Source organism: Arvicola amphibius, chromosome 5 (assembly GCF_903992535.2).
Source record: "Arvicola amphibius chromosome 5, mArvAmp1.2, whole genome shotgun sequence".
In the NCBI taxonomy this organism is placed as follows: Eukaryota; Metazoa; Chordata; class Mammalia; order Rodentia; family Cricetidae; genus Arvicola; species Arvicola amphibius.
In genome coordinates this window covers 155,736,832-155,756,756 of record NC_052051.1, presented here as the reverse complement: position 1 = coordinate 155,756,756, position 19,925 = coordinate 155,736,832, and positions in this window count along the sequence as shown.

Below are 19,925 nucleotides of genomic sequence, written 5' to 3'. Positions count from 1 at the left end.
TCTTGGGATAGGTGTGGATGTCTGTGCACTGTAACAAACTGATTGCCCTGCTGGCAAGATGCTCTGACAGGGATTCAGGTTGTTCTTGCCTGGAGCCTGCTTTAGATTTGCATAAGAAGGGAGCAGACTCCACGTGATGGATAGTCTGAGATTGTTTCACTACTAATTTGCACTTGACCTTCAGCTTTATGAACTTAGAATACTTCACACTCACAAATATGCAGAAAAAGGTGTTCTAGAAGGAGAACAGAATCTATCCTGAGGGGATTTGATGCTGCTAATAAAAATATGTATTAGTTGGGACTGGAGAGATGACTCAGCAATTAAGAACTTTGGCTATTCTTCCAAACAATCTGGGTTTGACTCTTAGCACCCACATGGTGGTTCATAACTCTCTGAAACTCCAGTTTTAGGGGAGTCATGCCCTCTTCCAGCTTCTGTGGGCATTGTGCATACAAAGTGTGTGTGTGTGTGTGCGCGCGCGTGCGCGCGCGCATTTGTGGGCTATGGATGACATTCAGTCTGTAGAATACTTACCTAGCATACCTTAACCTGGAGGACAATTTAAGACACAACACTGACTAAACTGGGCATAGTAGTGAAGACCTATAATCTTACTACTCTGAAGGCAGAGACAAGAGGATCAGAAGTCCATTATCCTCAGCTATTTAGCAAGTTTAAGGTTAGCCTAGGTACATGAGACACATTCTTAGTTAGGGTTACAATTGCTGTGAGAAACACCATAACCAAAAGCAACTTGGGGAAGAAAAGGTTTATTTGGCTTACACTTCCATATCATTGTTCATTATCAAAGGAAATCAGGAACCTGGAGGCAGGAGCTGATGCAGAAGCTGTGGAGAAGCGCTGCTTCTTGGCTTGCTCCTTGTGACTTGCTCAGCCTGCTTTCTATGGACCACCAAACAGGTGGTTGCACCATCCATAGTAGGCTATGTCCTCCTCCATCCATCACTAAATAAGAAAATACCCTATCAACTTGCCCATAGGCCAATCTGGTGGATGCATTTCCTCAATTTAGGCTTCTTCTTCTCTGATGCTTCTAGCTTGTGTCAAGTTGACATAAAACTAGGCAGCACAAACCCCAAACTCAAACCCAAAATATTAGAACCTGGTGTGGAAGACCATAGAAATTCAGTCAACTGAATATATGATGTGGTGGAGAATGTAAATAGTACAAGAAAGACATTTAAATATTGATAGAGTGTTTCTCAGATAATTAGAAAATGCATCAGCATTGGGCTCAATTTTATGTAACTTCATTTAAAATAACTATACTCTCTTCTTTGACTGCCCCCACCATAATAATTGCTTGATAAACTCCTGTGAATTATTTCAGAAATATCTTTAACCTGATCAATAAATGAAGTCTAAGCAGACATAATTATGGTAGTGCCTAGCCAGAAACCATAAGTTAAATTTACAAACATTAAAATTCAAATGCACATTATAGGATGGTCAAATGGATTGAGCCACCATAGCTGCTAATTTACCTTGGGAGTCAGTAAATAATTCAGTACTTTTTTTTTCATTGTGTGTCTGTATGTTGGTATGAGCATGTGAGCAGGTATGGTGATCTTCAAGGAGTTGTAGTTATAACTGGTTGTGAGCTTCCTGGTATGGGTGGTGGGAATCAAACTAGCATCCTCTGGAGAAACAGGAAGGGCTCTTAACCACTGAGTCATCTCTCTAGCCCCACCCCCAACCTTTAAAAAATATCTAAGCAATATATGCTTTTGAACTAAGGACATCAAGGTTGAAATGAGACTTCCGAGGGGGAAGCCATTTACCCTTAGTCTGTTTCTCTCATAGAAGCTCAGAAGTTTGCCACATCACACATCTAGCCTGTGCCAGTGCCGGACTCAGGGCCTGATTACACTCTTGTTAGTCTAGAACATTGTTTTCCAGGTCATAGTGACAAATGCCATAGCTATGATACACACGCAAGCCAGACATATTCCAGCACCGTGAGAGATCACCTGCCCAATGGTCCTTCCATCATTCCCATTGCTCAGAGCCTATTGCTATTGATTGTTAAGAGTGGAGAGGAGATGTCCACTCTTGCAGGCCTTTCCAGGTGACAGTCTAATTCTTTGAATCAGGCCATGATATTCGACACCCAGAATACCTTTCAAAGGCAGTCGTGTGACTGGCCTCTCAGGTCCCAAGTTCTGGGTTATCACATCTTGTCCCTGAACTTCAGATAAGGAATCTCATACATTTTTGGCCTGAGACTAAGGCTTTCTCAGTTAACAAAATAAATAATAACTAGAGACTGGTGGTGAGCATGGAAGAGTATTATAGAGAATATCAAACTATTAAAAAAAGAAAAGGAAATTTGAAGTTTGCTTGGTTATGCATGACAGTATAGAATGGTCCATGACCTTAATTGTTTTTCTAACTGTGGATTGTACCTGGAGAGCAGGATTGGAAATTCACAGTGACCTCTCAGACAAGAGGTGAAAATCAATAGTAAGCATGTTTGGTGTGTACATGAGACATCTCTAAATGCATCTGTAGTAAATGTGTTGTTCCCAGCCCCTACTGCTATCAGAAGGTGGTAGAAGCTTTGGGATGCGGTCACTGTAGATGACTAGAAACTCCAGACTCAACCTCTTTCCTTTGAGGCCTGGTTCACAACATGAGGACATTGCTTTCCCATGTATGTCTTCCGGGATGTGTCACCTCACTACAGGCCCAAGGCAATGAAGCCAACTGTCATTGGACTAGAACCTCCCAACGTCCGCCGAAATGAACCCTTTCTCTCTGAGTTAATTATCAATGTTTCAGATAGCTGCTTACAGTAACAGACAGCTAACCATGTGTACTTGAAGAAAATAGACTGATGGGACCACAATATTTGAGCTCAGTAAAACACTGGAAAAAGAAATCAGGGAACTAGGGATCTTTAGAAACATTCCTTAACGATAAAAAATGTTAGCTTAATTAAACAATTTTATAGAAGTAAAATGCCCATGACTTAAATATGTGTATTTTTAAAATTTGCATTGGTTATTGCTCCTGTTCTCTCATGAGATGTGAAACTCTGGGCAAGAGGAAGATCAGATCACACTGGGCTTCCCTGGGAGAATCTGTATCTGTACAGATAGCTGGGGTAAATACCAAGGGCTACAACTGCCCTGTTCCTGTGGGCAATCCCCAGAAGAAAGTTCACCTCTTGTTTACCCAGGCTGTAAGGGGCAGCAATGTCCAAGGTGGACACGGGATATGGAAGGGGTACGGATCAGAACACCATTTCCAGACCAAGAGAAAAAGACTCCACAGTGAAGCAGTGCCAGCCAGCGCGGGGAGCAGCTTGGCTCACTTGTGGGGCAGCATTTTCTTTTAAAAGTCTCACTGCTGTGTGCTATGGCTCCTCGGCCGCATCTAATGGTGCGCCTCCCTGTATATTGATTCACCCTGCTGGGCTGGTACGCCATATGCCTGTAAGGGAAAAGGGGGGGGGGGGGGGGGAGAGGGAAAGGTCTCATCTTCTTGTAGCTGTCATGGATGTAAAATCCCTGGCAGCAAAGTGGGACTTGTGGTAATAATTGTGACACAATAGATTTTGACAAGACAGACTGCTGATATGTTCATTTGCATACTGATGCTCAGCGCCCTCTCTTCCCACAATGCACTCTGGGCCCCACGTGGAGGCCCCAGGTATACCAGCACAACAAGGCTTTGCTCTGTCAGTGGAGTCCAAACGGTCTACAAGGAAAGTGCCATTTGTGCTCCTGAGAAAAGAGCAAAGATGTGAAGGAAAGTAGGAGACACGATTATACGTAGATGTCCACTTCCTACTAATAAGAGTGGGTATGCTTTTCAGCTGTCTACCAATGACCTTGCCCACAGGAGCCTGAATTATCCCAAGAACAGGTGCAGCCAGCTGTTAAACACTGGAATACTCAGCAATCTAGCAAGGAAAGGACCAGCTTTTTCCCAGTGACCATCTAGGAGCAAAAAGGAGCATGGCTGTCATCGGTCACTCCTACCTTGTAGTTACTCGCTTGCCAAAGATGAAAGCTTGTTTTACTTTTCTATATATGTTTTCTTCCACAAAAACCATATTCTAGCCATAAATGAATGATTCAAAGCTCTCCAAGGGCATGAGAATTGGCTCGCCAAAAAAAAAAAAAAAAAAAAAATCCCACGCCTGGAATTGTCGCTTTGAGACTCATCTGGTGCAGTCTGGACTTTTGTAACAAGCTGGTCTGGAGGAATATGAGTGACAGCTCACCCAAAGCAATGAACCAAGATGGAGGGAATGCCATGGCTGCTGTCTTCATCCCGTAAAGAAAACTGCACGCAAGCAGTACACCCAGTTCATAAGGAAGGGAAGACCAAGGGTCAGGTCTGCACTCTGCCCTTGCCTGGGACACTCACAGAACCAAAAGCAGATAGGCAGCATCCTCTGGGAATAACAAGCGTGCAAACTTGCCTTCTAAGACTCCGACACCAAAAGCTCAGCTTTCTTAGGGAACCACTGCCCCTAGGAAATTTTCTGTGCTTCTTTGTTTAGCTGGTTTGGACAGCAGTGCTGGTCAGCTTCATCTGCCTCTCAGTTTCCTGGGCTTTGGGCTCCTGGGGAAGGGGTGACATCCAGAAATGTTCCAGGCTAAAAGCATCCCTAAGGCCGTATAGAGCCATTACTGCTAGGAGCAGTGTTGTGTTCCTAGAATTCTTTATTCCTCACTGAAGTATTTTCTAGAACATCTGGTTGGTTATATTTTACATAAATCAACAGACTGTCATTTTCTGACAGCTACCTGTTCACTTTCACTTCAATAAGTGTTGTTTTTTTTTTCAGAAATAGCATGATACATGCAATACAACATGCAATTAAGCAAAACAATGCAAATAAACACAAATAATCATACTGAGACCAGGAAGGGAGAAAGCTGTGGGAGCATGGAAGTGAGCACATAGTGACTGCAACTGAGCTACGTTCTACGGTCACCGATTTTCATGACCTATCTGTAGCATTTCGTTTATGAGAGAGGTAAAGGTCTTCCATTGAGATTACGCTATAAGTAAAGATCCAGTTTCTCAGTATAGAAATATCCATGGCTACTGGCATAGAATGTTAGGGAGATTGTCTAAGATGGTGGGGGGAGTAGGGGATCCTTGTGGCCTTGCTGAGTCCTTACAGGAAGCGTGAGAAAGTCATGAGAGCTCCGTGGTGTTCTACAGCCTTCTCCATATCTCCATGCCGTGTTCAAGGTGAGACAAATGATTGGCGCAAAGCTAGGTTCACAAACACGACACTCAGTTCCATGTCCTGACTCTTAGAGGAAACTGCACTCACCAGTTTTGATCAGAACCATTAGGGAAGACTGTTTCTAATAAACAACTATATTATTCAAAATCATGACACCAACTACAACGTTTCAAAGGCCCTCTCTCTGGAATGCTGCATTCTGACTGTATCTGAGTGTATGTTTATGTTTTTCTGAGACAAGGTCTTAGACTCATTATCCTCCTGCCTCTGTCTTCAGGTGCTAGAATTACAAGTTGTACCACCATGGCTTGATATGTCTATCCGCATGCTTACATGTACTTATCTAACTATTGAGTAGTGATTATTTGTTTCATCTGAAATCTATTTCTCTATCCATTTAATCCACATTTCTCTGTCATCTTGCTAATCTATTAACTACCTATTTATTATCTGTCTATGTGCTATCTATGTCCTTATGATTTATCATCTACCTATCTAACCTACTTACTCTATACCTACTTATCAGCTTGTATCTCTCTATGCATACTTACCGTATATCAGTCAGACCACCATCTGTCTCTCCTGTTATCCTTTACTGTGATTCCCGGGTAACTAGAGGGGAGAATAAAACAATTCAATTGTGTCTTCTATAATTAGCTATCATTATGTTTTCTGTTATTACTCAAACCCCAATTGCGTTTAAATTATTTAGCCGATCAGTGTTAACTATACCTTGCACTCAGCAGACTCCTACGGTTTCTCATAGTATCCATCAGGCCGTCTCGTTTTTTCCCTTGACATCTTGCCATTCTCCCGCTGAGCACGTCAATCATGGACTCTCTCTCCTACTCCTGGTCTATGGGCCAATATTTCTGAGCTGTGAAGTGGGAGGAGAAATAGAATATATTGCTGCCAGGTAGAGGGAAAATTGGGTCCACAGATACTCTAACTTTTTATTCCAGAAGTGGCGGAATATTCAAGGCAGGTGAAATCCATTCGAAGTTAAAATTTTTCAACTCAGTGGGAAAGTGCGAAATTTACGCTCAGCGTTTTTTGGTCTATTTTCTCTTTTCAGATGAACCCCCCCACCCCAATAACAGTCTTAATAGACTTGCCAGATTTGATACATAAAGGTCGTTAAAGGAGAAAGGGAAAAACAAAGCCAACTAGAATAGATGGGAGTGCTCCTGTGCCGCTGAATATACGAGGGGCTGCGGGAGAGAATGACAACTTTACAGGTTTTAAAATACCAGCAAGCCTTTGGCAAACCACCGGGGTTGGAAAACACATGTAAATCACACACTTAATGTGGTGAAGGAGAAATCCTAGACGTTTTCTACTGGACAAAGATGAAACATTTTTGGGTGACCAAGAATTCATAAGCAGAAATCAGAAGAGAATCTGAATGATGTACAAACAGTGTAAGCACACATAACGAAAGGTGACCTTCTGTCATGTAAAAGTCTCCTGAAATGAATTGAAGCATCATGAGTAACCTGGAAAATTGCAGTTCTCAGGGAGTCGATAGCAAAGTGCTAGGCTTTGCTCTGAGTCAGGGAAGAGGGGGTGAAAACTGCAGTGAATTTGGGACCGGCAGATAAACAAACACTACAGAATGATAATGGTCAAAGACATCAAGAAAGAAGGTATTCCTGAGGATCACTGGTGTGGCGGAAGTGTCACAGACTTCAAAGTCAACTGGATAGTATCTCGGAACATCCAACATATAAATACCATCCCATCCAGGAAGCTGTCCCACAGGCAGAAAAATAGCTCCAGTGTATAAGGACATGATCTCCACATCCTCACCCCATCCAAGCCGAGATGCACTGGCTGGACTGTGCTCCAGTGTATCAGATGGACAGAGAACAGGCACAGCCAAAAGTACCAGGATATCCTGGGCACCTCCTCACTATCTGCACCGTGCCACTGATACATTTTGGTGTGGGGACAGTGAGTTGTGGTGTATTGTGTATGTATTTCTGTCTCTTTTGAGATGGGTGGGAGACAGGTGCATGGAGGGAGGTGGAGGTTATTTGCTGGTCCGTGCTGCTGATTCATTAGCTTTGTACTTACAAGGACCATAGACAACTGGTGCAGTTCAGAGGATAAAAAAATTAAGACAAATGTGCTGCGGGGGAAGAACAAATATGACCAGGTCTTGAACTAATCTTTCTCTTACCTTGATCTACAAAATTTGAGATTCTAGGTATGTGCCACCATGCCCTACTCTGGAGACATATTTACATCCATTACCTATGTATCTGTGTGTATACATGTACCTGTCTATTATATATTTATTATCTATCTATCCTTTATCTTCTATATCTATTATCTATCTATCTATCTATCTATCTATCTATCATCTATCTATCTATCTATCATCTATCTATCTATCTATCTATCTATCTATCTATCTATCTATCATCTATCTATCTATCATCTATCTATCTATCTATCTATCTATTTATCTATCTATCATTTATCTATCAATCCATCTAGCCATCTCTCTATCATCTATCTAACCTATAATCTATTCAACTAACATAACCTATTGTCTACCGGTTTAACATCTGCCATCTATCTAATGCACCTACCTACCTACTCATCACCTATGCAAACACAGCAAGCACCTTCGCTATATAATGGAGCTATCATGACTTTGTTAGGGACCCGGAAGATCCTGTTCTGAATGAGGAATTGGGAATCAGTCTTCCAGAGTTCAGGCTGCGTGCTCACCAAGTCCCTCAGGAACACTTCAGGAAATAAAGAGCTAATTTTGAGCAAGTCAAGGTTACTGTCAAGTGGTAGGTCAGGACCAGAGAAGAAGTGGCTTGTGATTGCCCTAGGGTGGTGTTTCTGGAAATTTGTGGTCATGATATGTGAATTCCCTTGCTTCTCTATTAGACAGATTTCTTCTGTGTTGGGTTCTCCTGGTTTGCAGTCATTGCCCATAAAGAGCAAACACCGCATAGGAAAGAGTAAGAGGCTTGGCTTGAGTAGTATTTGGGTCACGTTTCCTTGCATCCGAGTCCCGCGGGGACAGACTGCTTCCTTTCTCGTGTGCTCACATATATTGTGTTATAAAGTCTCACGGAGCATCAGCTCCGAGAAGCTCCCTCTGCTTTCATCTTTCAGAACACAACCCATTTAAGCTTCTGCTTTCTGCCCACGCATGTAGGTAAGGCAAGGATACATGTAGAGCTGTGTGTCTGTGTATACAGGAAGCCTGTGGCTTCCAGATAAGCTGCTCTTTAACAGGTGACACTCCACGTCCTCTGGTTGATCATCTGAGTGCTTTTGAATGCATTGCCCTGTCTTTGAGGGACTGACTCTGCCTCAGAAGTTAGGAAGTGGTAGTTTCCTTAGGCATAACACCTGTCCCACATTATGGATCCTGCACAGGTCACCCTGCCTGAGTCCTTCTGATGTCTGGACATTGTTCACCTCTAGTTTGCTTATGGCCTTCCATATGCATTTCTGCCTTGGGTAATGGCAACGTGTCCAACTTTCTCTGGAGAGTGGTCATGACTTCTGGATTCTGCCGTGTTTTACCTAGTCGTCCCCAATGGCTTCTTAGTGATCATCCATGGTGAGGGAGAGCTCAGCATATGGAAGCATTGTTAGATGTTAATGGCCTCATTTGATGAATGGAGATACTTGCATAACAGTATAAATATTACACAGCAAGAGAAATGGATCACTGGGGTATGCTCAAGTGACCAGAATGGAGCTGTACCAACCATGTCGCTAGCCTGGAAATGCCACCCTTTTCCTTGTCCACTAAGGGGTAATGACTAAGCCAGCTTCCCTGACAATGTGGCATTAATGACATAATCAGTGGACTACTTTATATTCACAGAGATCCTAAGGCTAGGACCTTGTACGTCAACTTATTGATGGTTTGGGGGGTGGAGGCAAAGCGCTGCCAGACCCTGTGAGCTGACAGTGGCCCAGGGGCTGCTGGCAGGTGCTTGCTTTATTTCTGCTTGTGAATGTGAGGAGCAGGGCAGAGAAATGGGATTCGGGAGGTAAGAAGAAAGCAAAGACAACACAGAGGTAAAAGAAAACGGGAGAAAGGAGAGGGAAGACTCAGGACAGTGAAGTGGGCATCAGCCAAAAGGGGTCACCACTCTAAACCCTGCCCAGGATCCACGACAGCGTAAATGTTAAGTGAAGGCACAGGCCTCAAATATTGACATCTCAAAACAATGTCAAATGTTTATCAACGATGTTGTAACTAAAAACATGCTAACTGATACTTGGATCTTAAAGGAAATTCAATGATTAAAAATAAACCAGACAGCCTAAGATGGCGGTGATGGGAATGAAGGAGGAGGATAGTAAATCCTTATATCTTGGAGGAAAACTTTCAAGTGCTAATCATTGCATTTGGAGTAGTTTAGCATAAATTATTTGTTAAAATGGTGGCAATCCTTTTGCTCCTAGCTCATTGCCTCTTGCTGAGACTCTGCATGCCATAACCTGCCTTTCACCACAGGCAGAAGTCATAGTGCTTCCAATGCACGGGCTGAACTTTCTAAACCATAAGCCAAAAGGAACCTTTATTCTTAAGAAGCCCCCTGTACTCATTATAGTAAAGAAAAACAGACTGACACGGGAATATATTCATTCAGTAAAAATATATAGAAGGACCAAACATGCTTCAAGTAAGAAAACATGTTTGTTACCTAAATTCCAGGTGAAAATTTAAGCAAATACCTGATGTGTTACATGTAGACTCGAGGGTCAGAATCCACACTCAAAACTGTCATTTAGGACTTTTTGATCCCGAGTAAATCATTTCAGATTTCTGGGACAATTTCTCCAGCTCTAGACAAAATACGTAACAGTTGTAGCAATTACTGAATAGATGTGTCGTGTACTTTTCTCAGTCCCTGACAAGAAACAGCTGGGGGAAGGCGTGATATCATTGGCTCACAGTTTGAAAGAACGTTCTGTCGTGATGGGGAACACACTGGCTGGAGTGGGGGGCAGTGGGTCACATCGCGTCCACTTGAGGCAGTAGAGGGATGAATCCCCATGCTCAGCACCTTTTCTCCTTATTCAGACCTGGGTCCCAGCACAGGCAATGTTGCCACCCATATTTCGGGTTTTCTACCTCAGTTAAATGAATCTAGCTATCAGAGGCTTGTCTCTTCTGCCATTTTAGGGCCCTCCCAGTTGGCAGCTTTAACCATCTCAATGCATTTCTTGATGATAGAGAATTGAAATTTACAGAAAAAAAAAAAACCTCATGAAATATTTTTTACAGGGGAGGTGGTTGGAGAGATGGGTCAGGAATGAAAAACACTTGGCTGCTGCTCTTGCTGGTTCTAGAACCATGTTTGGTTCCCAGACTCTACATGGCATTGCACACAGCATAGGGCTCACAACCACCTTGTGCAACTCTTGCTCTGGGGTATCCGCTGACCTCTTCTGGCCTCTACAGGCACTGGCATTTACATGGTGGACATAAACACATATACATATAAATACAACTGTATCTTTAAAAATGCTCTTACGTGTGCTGCACTCCATTTGTTTAAAACATGTTTAGAATATTTATGAATTAAGTAATGGGTCTAGCATGCTCTTTTTCTTCCTGTTGTGTGCATGTGCTTGGCATTAGAGTTAGACCACCCTCACAAACAGCTGCAGATAATTCACCCTGAGCCCTAGAAGGGTTTTATGTGAGACTGGGGTTTCTAAAATGTTTGAGATGACTGTCCAGGAAAGTGCCTTCTTCAAAAGGGAATTTAATGTGTTGCATTAACTGAAAATATTATAGGAGCTTTGGTATATAGGTTTCTAATTTATGTGCTATAGAATTTTATTTACATTTTACAGGATTTATTTGTTTTATAGGATCTTTGTCTAAACTTCAAAAATACTGCTCTAAAAATGTTCATAATATTTTCTGTATTTTAAATACCTGTTACCTTTCATGCATAATGTTATTGTCTCCTGCGTTCCAAAGAAGCTTAATCTTCTGTGTTTCAGTTTTTAAAAACAATTTAAAACAATCTCACTGTATAGTACCTGCCGCTCTTGAACTCATGGACCCTCCTGCTTCAGGCTCCTGGAAGTAAGAGCTACAACACATGCTTCACACTCAGGCCAACTTATGGCTTCCCAATGGAGCTGACTTTCGGTTTTGATGCCGTGTTTCATGATGTTTCCTCTGCCATCGATTTTGGTTTTTATTAGCTCATTTGTGAGTTTCACCAGACTTGCCTTGTTAGTACATCAGGATCTTCTAAAATGGAATTAATTTGACATTCGAGTAACTAAGCAGAGGCTCCTAATTTTTAGTATATAACATTTTATCTCTTGTTTTCAGCACCTACTAACCAACACTGAATTAATCTTTTTAACTTTATTAATTTTTTAAAATGATTCACCGCTTATGGGCTGGAAGTATAGCTCAGGTGGTAGAGTGTTGGCCGAGTCTACATGAAACCCTGGGTTTGATATCCAGCATCATATGAACTGGGTATGGTGTAGGTTTATAATCCTACTGCTTCAGAACTAGAAGAGGAAGATCAGAAGTTCGAAGTCACCCTTGGTGACTGTATTCAAGGCCAGTCTGGGATACATAAAGGAAGTCCTGTCTTGAAAAAGAACAGAAATAAATTTAGTTTTTTCCTGATTAACTTGCAGCTTAATTTCCGTTTATCAAAGAACACTGTCTACATACTAGTCATTCTGCGAACTTGTTAAGGATTCCTTGATGGGCTAGGGTTTAATATTGTGAAAACTACACAGGTTTTGAGAATACTGTCTCAATGTTTCTTCTTCTTTATCATTACCAATTGTTTGCTGTTTTAGACAGCAGTAAGAGAAAAGTTGTACCTATCACGGTATCGTTATGGCTTTCCAAGGCCTCTTTAACTGTCACCGTTGTCCTTACCTGACTCTGCATTTCCTGAATCCCTGTGCTCCAGGCCTGCTGACATTTCTCCATCGATCCCCAGCACCTTTCTTTCCTTTCAGTGGTGCATTGTGTCCCCAAGTGGTTTTTCCTTGCTATCATTATAAAGTTACTCCAGCTCATTTTCAACAGCTTCCCCCATATTTTTTTCTGTCTGCTTCTCTGACCTCGTGTTTTATGAATATTCTAAATAAGTATGTGCACATACACACACAATCATCATTACACGCAGTGTTTGTTAGAATCAGAAAATTTAGGCCAGTGATATTTATTGTTGTAGATGATATATTTCTACAGTTTCATTTTGCTCATTCTTCTTGTCTTGATTTTTTTATGCTTCTTTTTCTATCCTGATGTCAAGCATACACTAGGTCAGACACACTAGGTCAGACACACTTAGGTCAGACACACTTAGTACTCTTAACTTGGCAGTTTGATTCGTCTGTTTTATGTTTATACGACTGGACTTGAAAAATACTGTATCCCTTTGAAATATTTTCAATTGATAAACTCAGAATACCCATCTCTGTATTAAAGACAAGGTGAGAATGTAGAAACTACAGTGTATACATGCATGAAAACGTCAGTGAAATTATTTGCTCTGCAGAATTGGTATACGCTAATAAAATTGGCATGTACTTTTTATTCTAACAGCCTTTGGTATTCAATTTCAAAATGATTTTTTTTTTCATTCTTACATATAGCTTTTCTGGTACAATTTAATAAAACAATGAAGTTGGATTCTTAATTAGAGTTTCATTGAACTAATGGCATAATTATAGAAACATTTTAAAATACTTAGGAATACATGTGGTGCATCTCTATTTTTTTCTGGTCCTTAAAATGTTTTGAAATAACATTTTAATTATGGTGGGGAGGAATTGCAGGGGAATGGGGAGGATGACTATGATAAGAAGCATGTTGTATGCATGTATAAGGTTCTGAAGGAACTAATAAAAATGCTGTTTTTAATAAAACAATGTTTTATATTCTTTCCATAAACATGTTTTATATATATATATATATATATAATTTCATAATTACTTGTCAATGTTTATTGAAGATCAAAGGTTTTCTATGCTTGTGGGTTTCATTTATCTTATTATAGAGACCGAACATTGAGGTTTTGTGTGTTTCCACTCCCCACCATATTACGTTTTGATCTTGCAGACAGGTAACTGATGATTTCTGCCAGATCATCTTGTATGCGATACCGCGGAAAGAAATCACAGCTTAAATAATCTCTTCCTTTCTTATACTTACTGTGCCATGTTTTCTGTCGTAGTGGTCTGGCTAAACCACAGAGAATATTGTAGAAAGGTGAAAGTCACTGGGACATTGCTGCCTCATCTCCAACTTCTCAGCGCCATTGCCTCTGATGTTCCCATTGAGATAACACTGTCTCCAGACTCCTTCCCAAGACCATATGTCCATGACAAGAAGAACTCTTCAGGCATGTGAGGGTAATTAATTTTTAATTAATTCATTATTTAAAAGTTTGCATATATTAATAATTACACTTGCAAACATCTATATCCATATATATATATATATACAAATATTTGAGAGAAAGCAAGTTTGTCTCTTAAATATCTCTTGAATACATCAGTAGTAACAAACTACTAATATTTTATTAGTTTAATATTTTAACTGTTGAAATTTCTTTAGATTTTTTTGGGGGGGAGAGCCTACCTACTTATGCTGGATTATTTGTTTAATCATACACTTCATTCAGATTTAAATTATCTTAATTATCTTCTGACATTCATATTTACAAAGAAGAATGGACTAATATTTCTCCTGCTTATGCTGTCTTTGCACTTTTCAATCAGGGCCATGGAGAGTAATAGACTGAGCTACACTGCCTTTTGGTTGTATGTATTTTAGGAGTGGTCTTTCAGGCATTTGCCAGAGTGCATCAGTATAGATATTCTGAATGTGTGTTGATGATCAAACCTTTATAATGTATTTAATTTCTTCAGTAGCTTCAAGTTTTGAGCTGTAGCTTCCAATTTTTAAAATTCATATATTGTAAATAATTTTTATAGATAGAATGACTGAACCAGAGTTGAGAATTTTTGTAGTTTAACTCCCATACACTTATGGTGGTAATGGTCATCTTTTTCTTTATTGGTGTTTTAATTGATGATTTTAATCTTTAATTTTTATTTATTTTCAGAACGGTTTTCCTTAGTTTCCTTAGTTTTAAAAATATGTTTTTAATTTAAACAGAATTACATAACTTCCTCTCCCCCTTTTCTCTCTCCAGCACCTTCCAACTACATACCCTCAAACCCCTCCCATGAACACTTCCACTCTTAAATTGATATCCTCTTTTTCTCTCTTTTACTGTTACATCTGTATGAGTGTGTGCACGCATGTGTATGCACAGGTGTATATAAATACAATTTGCTAAGTCTATTCTTGTTGCTTGTGTGTATATGGTTTCAAGGCTGACCCCTCTGCATTGGGCAACCAATAAGGGGTCATTCCTGACAGAGGGCAACCATCCTTCTCCCACAAGTTATTAGTTGTCTGTAGGATCTCTGTCTGAGGGTGCAGCCCTGTGAAGTTTTCCCCATTCCATGTTGACGTGGCCATTGATATATTCTAGTCTTGTATACTCAGTCATTTCTAGGAGATAATGGTTTCACAGCAGACTTCTTGATATTCTGGCTCTTGTGTGTGTGTGTGTGTGTGTGTGTGTGTGAGAGAGAGAGAGAGAGAGAGAGAGAGAGAGAGAGAGAGAGTTTCTATTTGATGTAAATAATTGGTGAGGTTTGGTAGATACACTTATCTGTATCAGGATGAGAGTTAGAATATAGTAACTTGTATACACTCATGAGTATCTGGATGAGAGAATATAGTGACTTATATACACCCAGGAGTATCAGGATGAGAATTAGAATATAGTGACTTATGTAAGCCCATGAAGACTAAACAACTCATTACTCAATGGCAAATGGCTCAGAGAAGAAATTAAAATATTCCTGGAACTAAATGAGAACAAAAACACAACACAGCAAAACCTCTGGGACACATTAAAAGTAGCTCCAAGAGGAAAAATTATAGCCCTAAATGCCTACATTAAAAAAAATCAGAAACAGCACAAATAAATGACTTAATGATGCAACTTAAGATTTTGGAAAGAAAAAAAAAAACAAACCAAAACCAAACCCAGTAGGTTGCAAGAAATAATTATTATACTTATAACTTGTGCTTTCTGTGAAAATGAAAGCCTCAAGTAAACTAATGACATAATAAAGACTAAGAAGAATTAGATGAAATTAAGCAGTAATAGAGAATATAGAGGGAACAAAATCTTCTTCCAAAACAGGAAGACTAATACGCTCCCCAAGAGATAAAACAGCCAAAAGAGTGTGTTTGCTGAGGGATAGCTCTTGGGTAAGGCATAATTTTGCCTGAATCTGTCATTGTCATCCTGTCATTCTTGGTATTGTTATTCGCTTATTGCTCTCTACTTTTAAGTAAATCTGTCCATTGCCAGCTTCACACCTGCAGAACACCTTCTGGTTCTTCTCTTCTCACCGCCTCCCTCTTCCTTCCCTTCTCCACCAAGCTCTCCTCACACTTCCGTGTCCTTTTGTCTTGGTTTTGCTTTGTGACCCACTGTGTTTAATGGGGCCACTTGGGTGTGCTAATGTGGATGTCCCGGGCACTCTGGAGCAGCTGCACCACTGGAGCTGATGGCTTTCTCAGATGTCTAGGTTGTTTCTCATTGTTAGTCGCAGAGGAGGTTTTGCAACAAGCATCTTAATGGTGTTCTTCTGTCTCTTTTCTTTTTGGGTCAGTCCTTTCGCATTGCTCTGATTGTCGCAAATCACTTCAAGTTCCCTGAAAGACAATTACTGAGTCAAAAGCCCTGAAATGCTTTGTGCTCTAACCATACAGGAAAGGCAGTTTTTTTGAAATGATGTGCAAATGTCTTCTCTCTGAAACACTTCTTGCTACTTATTTGTATATTAGATTGGAGTCTTTTAGCAAGTCACGGTGGTATATTGGCATAAGTCAAGCTGTGGAGAAGGCTGAGGAGGCAGGAAAACTATCAAGCCAAGAATGTGAGGCCAGCTCAAGCAACATGATCAGAGATAGCTCAGTGGTTAAGAGCACTGGCTGATCTTCCAGAGGTCCTGAGTTCAAGAAGAGACATTTTAAAGACAGAGAATGGGTGTCAGTGGAGGGCCTGTTGAACCAGCACAATGACCTGAGTTCGGATCCCATGATCCACATAGAAAATTGGACATTGTAGCCCATTCTTATAACCCTGTGCAGGGCAGGTAGAGATACGAGGATCCCTTGCCTTGTTAGCCAGCTGGTTCTGCTGAATGGGTGAGCTCCAGGTTCAAAGGAAGACCTCCTTTCAAAACCCAAGACGGAGAGCAATTGTGGAGAACTCACACCTTGATCTCTGACCTCCATATACAAGTGCACATATGTTTGCACATACCCCTCCCCTCTCTCTCTCTCTCCCTCCCTCCCTCCTTCCACCCTCCCCCGCCTCTCTCACACACATGCACACATGCACTAAAAATACTTGTTTCCAGCAAGTATTTTCATTTCTTGTTTTTGCTCCCTCTTCTTCGATACTTTGGGGCCGTATTTCACACCCTATTTCCCACCAGAGCAGCCTATTTTTAGGTAAATATGTATGGGGAAAATGAATCAGTGGCCAGAATTGTTTTCTCCATCTTTATTTTTATTTCAGTTAATAAGTTGTTGCTGGCAGAGAAAGCTCTGTACCTAGTGAGCTGTTGCTTCTTGGGGCTCACAGTTCTTTCTTCGCTCTTATTCCCAAGGAAGTCAGGAAGTCAGTCTCTCTGTCGGAGCCTGAACACAAAACACACAGACAGCTGCTGTCTCCCTTATGTTCCCAGAATACCCAGATACGTTAGAACTTCCTGATATTTGAAGCTTCTTCAGTAGTCACTGAACTAGCCCACAGAAACATCTGTGAACAGTAGTTAGTTCTCACATGTTTGAGTGTGTACACACACGTGTGTGTGCATGCACATGTGAGTGTGTGCATGCGAGTGTACAACTTTAGGTACAAATAAAATGTACATTCAAGAATTCCTACTAGAATCCGTGGAAAGAAGTAAGTTATGTTTGGAATCGAACCCCACTTGCTAGGTTTCAGAGGCCTTTCAGGCAGTGGCATTCTCCGCATTAGGACAGAGGCAATGGTGCTTTGGGCCACATACATGTTGTGGAAAACCACCCATGCACTACACCTCCACGTTCTTCCTGAGCCCAGGGCATGAAATAAACTTATTGTTAGTTATCTGGGGAAATCTGATTAACAGTATGATGTTAAAAACACAACAGGGGACACAAAGTTGTGGAGGAGATGTGAGGGGATCCTTGGAAAAGGAAGTTGGGAGTGAGAAAGAATATTTTATATATATATATATGTGTGTGTGTGTGTGTGTGTGTGTAATTTTCAAAGAATAAATAAAAATTAAACATTAAATATATTCCAAAAATTAAAGGATTTTTGTGTTTTGAGGAAACCCAACCACGACAACAAGCAGTGGCTTACTTCAATAGTACTGTGTGGTAATGAGGGTCGGATCTGCCTCTCCTGTGTGCTCTTCTTGCCTGCTCAGCTCCAGGGGCAGAGTCTACACTGTCACAAGACCCTACGATTCCACTGTTTCTTCTGACATGCCCATGCGCGCACGCATGCACACACACATACCACACACACACATACACACACACACACGTGTATGCACACACATGCACACATTATTGGGGCCAGCTGGCAGATGGTCTGGTGCAAAATGGTGAGTTTTAGGTTATTAAGAGACTTTGTATCAAGAAATAAGAAGGAAAGCAATAGAGGACAATATCGGATATCCTCTGGCCTTCACAGGTGTGCACGGAGGCTTTTGCACCTGCACACATGCACGCGCGCACACACACACACACACACACACACACACACACACACTGGTTGTGCCTAGCAGATATCCCCAAGGCTGATATATCCAAGCCCTTACTCCATTTAGAGTCTTCATATTTTCTCTAATCTTGGTGACTTTTTAACCAAAAGAGGAAAAATTACTTTCTGTGACTACATTGTTTTCTCAGATCATGTCAGATCTTCCTGACCATACATGATGAATCAAGATTGACACCGAGAACCCTGTACATGCTGTAGATCAAAGCACAGAAATGGCAGGACCAATTTTTCTCTCTCTGCATGCCACATGCAATTATGGACGTGGTTTGTCATTTGCCTGAACTGATAAGCTGCTCACGTCTGATTATCAGTTAGACAGGAGACAAACACCGAGCAGAGAAGGCTCTGCAGATTCTCACAGCTAATGATTCACAGTTTAGGCAGTTGCCTATCCAAAACACGATGGTCCAACAACTTCCAAACCAAAGCTGAACTCCAGTTTTGCCGCCAAACTGGATCCTTCCACTGTAATCATCTTCCAAATAAATTTCAATATTCTCTCAGTTGTCCAGGCCAGAATCCTGGGAGCCAGCCATGCCTTCTCGCTCCAGGCTCAGCTTGTCCATTGACAACTCATGTTGGCATTGGATTCAGGTCCAAACATGCCATCCCACACTGTATAGTCCCTCATTTCCCAGCCAAGGATTCCCAAGTGACACCTTCACCTATCCTCTTCTGTGCCCCTTGTGGAAGGAACAAGTTGTAGGTGGAGACTGCTCATCCATTTCTTGACTGCTCAGACCTGAATAATCAAACAGAAACTGTATTAATTACAAACACGGTTTGGCATATTAGCTCAGACTTCTTATTAACTAACTCTTACATCTTGAATTAATTCTTTTCTATTAAGCTGTGTATTGGCATGAGGCTGTAGCTTACTGGTAAGGGTCCAGTGTCTATCTCTTTTGGCAGCTACATGGCATTTCCTTGACTCTGCCTATTCTCTCTATATATCTCTGTTTGGATTTCCCACCTTGCTATATTCTGCCCTGCTATAGGCCCAAAGAAGATTCTTTATTAACCAATAGTATTCACAACATACAGAGATCAGACAGTCACGGTCACCTTTCAAATGGAAGCCAGTGTTATTTGACAAAAAATTGTTATGTTTTATCTTTATGTACTCATATGAAAAGGAGAAGCCTGTAAATATTTCTGAGACAGTTGGAACCTGAAGGCCCAACAAGACTCACTTTTGCCCTCTTCTTCCCTTTCTCTTATTTCTGCCTGCCTCACATTGACCGTCTTATTTTCTTGATTTTGCTTCTAACACAAAAACCTCATTCCCAACCCAGGGCTTTGGGTCTGGTGATAGCAGATTTCCCCAAGCTAATTTTGCAAGATTAATCCAGATAAGTGAGCAAATTTGTCAGTGGCTTGAAGAGATATGTTCCTTGACTGACCAACAATTCTACTTCCGTGACTACTTTGGACAGACATCTTTGGCATTAGCCTGATCCCAGAGAACATAATAGGTGACCATGCAGACAAGGTGGAGTTCACCTACTTTTGTATCCTTGGTGGCTGAGAAAGTTGGCAGCCTGGTATATACGTATGCTTGATGAGTATTTCTGAAAGAATAAGCTATACATGTGCTTAATCCCTTTGCGAGGCACTGGGTGTTCTGCTTCCAGTGTCTCCATACTGCCTGTGTTATATGTGTGCAATAGACAGAGGTGCTTGCTGAGCTGCCTTGCTACTTTTATCTCTATCCTTCCAGGAGCTGAGGACCCAGTGTGCTGAGGCTGTAGCAGGAACCTAGTCCAGTG